At 42.0% G+C, this 4377-nt stretch overlaps 1 long non-coding RNA gene across 3 annotated transcripts in view; it reads left to right on the forward strand.

The window, feature by feature from the left end:
* The first annotated feature begins 392 nt into the window (after positions 1 to 392).
* The window catches only part of LOC146600240 (uncharacterized), an 11149-nt gene continuing 7164 nt past the window's right edge, over positions 393 to 4377 (forward strand). For 2 of the 3 annotated variants that reach the window (XR_014898327.1, XR_014898328.1), the window contains exons 1-2: positions 393 to 1038; positions 3427 to 3549. This is a non-coding gene — a long non-coding RNA (uncharacterized LOC146600240). The remainder of the gene's footprint in view (positions 1039 to 3426; positions 3550 to 4377) is intronic. The other variant, XR_014898329.1, reaches the window with a different exon arrangement.

Here is a 4377-nt window from a genome sequence, read left to right on the forward strand (position 1 = left end):
GTGGGGGGGGAGTAGACGCGCCCGAGCCCCTCGCCTTGAAAGCAGCTCCGCGCCCACCTAGTTGTGCCCCGGCAGCCGCCGAGCCTCCCTTCCCACACCCCGCGCCCCACCGAGGCCGGGAAAGAAACTTCCCCGAAAGTTACCGCAGGCGGCAGGACGATGCCCGCCGCGGCCCTGCGCCCGCCAACATGGCTGCCTCGGCCGCTGCACCTTCCCTCCCGCCTCAGGGCGGCTCCGGCGGGGCCCCGGCCGCGCTCGCTGCCGCGCCGGACCTGTTGGAAAGGGCCGGCGGRCGGGGATGTTCCCGCCGTGGCGCCGGGTGCTTCCCAGGACGGGTGCCAGTTACTGGAGCAAGCGGTGGGAGCCACGGTCTTCGCTCACATTGGGGGGAGTGGGGGGGGAGAGAGAAAAAAAGAAAAATCTGTTCTCCAGGAAGGAGAAGAATGAGCTGAAGTGAGTTTTCTGCAAGGTGATCCTTGTGTCTGGTCGCTAAGCGAGTCGCCTAAAAGGAATGGGCGGCAGCAGTGGTGGTTTAACAGCGCCTCGCTCCTCAGGGCCAGGTGGGAGCCCGCACGCCGGGCTCTGCAGCCTGGTCCTGGCGTGAGAGCTCGGGGCATGAACCTACGTAGTTGGGAAACTTAAAAATCAGGTGACTGTGGAGTGCAGTTGCCACTGGGATTGGGCAAAGGCTGGGCAGGGATTCTCAGGATCTTTGTTTTAGCTGTAGGTCGCCAAAAGTTGGGCTGAGTCTCACTTGAAGCGTAGTGAGATCTTCCTGGATCCGGGCCTCTGAGTTCAAGGTAGGTTGCAAGGTGACATCTCAGACTGAGACCTCTGCCCTGATGAAGGAAAACTTTCTCCTGGTTCCATCTTAAGTAAGCGTTGCAATTTCCAGCAGAGTTTCCATCATCTCTTTTGTTTTGTTTTTCAGAAAAGCACGAAGCATTTACTAATGTCACCTTTAGGACTGAAGAACTTTGCAACCCGGACTTTAAACAGGAGCTGCTGCTCTGAGGCACAACTTCATCCCTGGAAAAAGTCAGTCTAAGCTCTTCCTAAAAACCTGCAACATAGGAGAGGCAGTAATCTTCCTAAATAGCTTGTTTTAGCACGTAACTGTCCTTAGAACTAGAAAGTTGTCCCCAATGTCTAAACTGTGTTATTTTGTTGTGAATTAAATACATTTTCTTTGCCCAACTTCCAGTGAGTGTAGAGAACAGTTAATCACCATCAATTTATAGTAACATTTTAGATACTGTCAGATTTCACAAAATATCATGTCCCTCCTGTAAGGGACATGTAGTTTTGTAGACTAAACAAACTCTGGAAAACTCATAGGTGATATTTCCTAAACCTTTTATCATTTTTTATCTGCTGTTAGTCTGTTCTGGAATCTTTTCAACTGTTTCATTCTTTCTATATTCCCTGAAAAGTTTGTGCAGTTGTGGAAAAGGAACAGGAATTCGTTGAAGAGTCCATTAACATTTCCTTCTCCTGACTAGTATAACTTGCTTGACCAGCTGAATGCTTGCATCGAAAGTTTGTATTGGAAATGAAGCTCAGATTTAAAAGTCACTACCAATTTTTACACTATATTTAGTTTGCTTTCTTTTCGCCTTTATATTTTTTCAAACATGTTTTGACTTTTCAAAAATGTTCATTAAACCACAAACTGACTTTAATAATTATTATTTAGAAGATTACTTCTCCCTAAATAGATGGGATAAACCACTGCAAGATACTCTTAGGCCAAAAGCGTAAATGGCTGCTATTAAGCAGACTTACAGAAAATTACAGATTTTGTTATAGCTTGTGGATATTCTAAACTCCCTTCCTTCAGGCTAAGTGGAAAGAGCAATTAGATATTCCTTTATGTAACAATAATGGGAAAGAATAGGAAGTCACCTATCAAGTTGGGGCAGGGGGCATGACTGGTTGAATCTGCTTCTGAATCAGACAAGTATGATGTGTCTTTATGTGTGATCAAAACTGAGCAGCAGGCAAGAAAAGCGTTCACGTGCATGGCTAAGCAGTGAAAACCATTAGTACTTGCAGTTCACATTTAATGTTAAAGTGAAGAAGGCCATGGTTCCATGGTCAACAGTACAAATCTGACCCAAGTAAGGAATAGGCCCACAATGACAGTAGTCACAGCACATAATACGGAATTTACACCGGTGCTTTGACTGTATAGTAGCTTTATTTTGGCTGTGGAAGGACAAAAATGATTTGATACAACATAATGTTAGAATGGCATGGAGTGATGCACCTAATCTACCATACAGACCACCAGTGCAAAATTACCCAGTTAAACCTTTTTGATAAATCAGACCTAGAAAAGTAAATTTGTTCTGGATCACTGGTATGTATCAGTGACCTTTTGGGGCATTTTTGCTACATCTGGCATTTTGATTCAGTATTAAAAGACCTATACAAGTATTTATCATATATCACTGGACTATGTCAAGAGTAAATCAAAGCAACAAACCAGAAATTAAACTTTTTGTGCTACTGTTTTCATGAGAAAATATCCTGCTAAAATTCGAATTCTGAATCTATAAGTATCGGTGTTTGAACCAGGATACCTCTGAACTTGCAGAGATAAAAACACCTGGTTTAAGAACAGAAACATGTCACAACTATGTCAAAACAAAACTAACGAACAGAGACAGCACTTTGAATATCATTCTGAACTCTCCACGATAAGCCTATAGAGCAAAGCTCCAACGTTGAATAATTTTTTAGGAAATTGTGAACTTATAGACAAGCTTGATGCAAGAAAGTACTTTTAGTCTGAAACTATCACAGCTCAGTCCAGTTTTTGCCACCTAATCTTCGCAAAATCCAGGCAAGACTCAGTCAACTTGATTTTGACACCCCAGTGGTCTCTCTCCTAGTTATTCTGTATCTGTTAACCAGTTTTCTCAGAGCGCTACATCTCTCCAACATCTCTAAGATCCTCTTCCCTGTATCTTAGATACTGGATGATTTTCAAAATATTTGCAGGTTCACAATATCTCATGTAGAGTTTTCTGCTGTTGGTCAAGGCAGGAATTTCCGTCAGACAGGATGAGAGCCTGTTCTCAGTGTCATAGGAGACCTCTAGTACTTGATGACTGTTATCCTAGATCACCTTCTGGAAGGGGCACAGATGAAGATACTTCTAAACAGTGGCAAGAATCACCTAAAATCAATCTTGGTTTATTGACTTCTAGCCTTTTCCAAACAAACAGTTAAATATATGCTATTTCTCCATCCCTTTGTGCTAGAATTGGTGTGAGTTTAGAACATTGTGAGATTCACTTCCACCATGGAGACTCAGTATTCTTGCAACACTTGTGGTCATGCTTAGACCTGGGATTTAGACCTGAGGGATTTTATTCCCTGGCTCATTTGTCTCTAATGCATAAAATCTTGGTCTTACAGCAAGTACAGTGATTATGCCATTCTTCATAGTACTGTCTCTGCAATCAAATGCATCAGAGGCTACTGAGAGAACTGGCTGATGGCAGAATGAAGCTGCCTTGGCTACTTTGCTGAAGTCAGTCGGTAAGGTCTACCATGACAATTTCTGTTAGACTAGAAGCGAGTATGACATAGGCTTTGAATACATTGGACTCTCAACCTGGTTCATTTAACTATGAACAACCCATAATCACAAATTCAGAGATAAGGGAAATCAGGATGTTAAATGTGCTCACAGTCATGGCACATATGGCAGATATAATGAGTAATCAATACGTACATTGTTTTGTGGCAAAGTATCATAAAATATGTTCTCATGACATGCCCCTGGTATTTAAAGTGCCTATTGGCCTTCATTTTATACAACTTTTGGATGGGGGAATTATTGATGTATAGAAGATGTTTGTACTTTGTTAATTTTATGGTTTGTCCTGGGTAAGAATTCATTCATGTGTCAAATTAGTATTGATTTCAGTGAAACACTTAGTGCTTATTAGTCTGGGAACATGAGGGTGTAACTCCGTTGACTTGTTTATAATGCTCATTGGTTCTATTAGCTTGTCTTTACTTCAGTAAAACCCTTTGGCACAATTGCAGGTTCTTAGTCCCTAACAGTAAAGGGAACAACAGCAAACACCCAAGTAAATGTAGGCTATTCTTAAACTCATAAATACAGGTAAGAAGAAATTTCAGTCCACTGCAGTCTGACAGACTGGCTGTCAGCAGCAAGTTTGTATTTTAGTTATTTCTTTTTTCCTATTTTAGTTCTTTGAAAGAAGATATAATTTGGAAAAAGTCAGAACTAAGACTAGAACTAAAACGAAGCCAGGAAAAGAAAAAGCACAAAAGAGAAACTGGTATTGTCATAAGTTGATCAGTTGCCAGTTCTGTCTTTTTTTTTTTTTTTTTTTT

The sequence above is a fragment of the Rhea americana genome, unplaced genomic scaffold (assembly GCF_003343005.1).
Source record: "Rhea americana isolate MKP2758 unplaced genomic scaffold, rheAme1 scaffold_125, whole genome shotgun sequence".
Lineage (NCBI taxonomy): Eukaryota > Metazoa > Chordata > Aves > Rheiformes > Rheidae > Rhea > Rhea americana.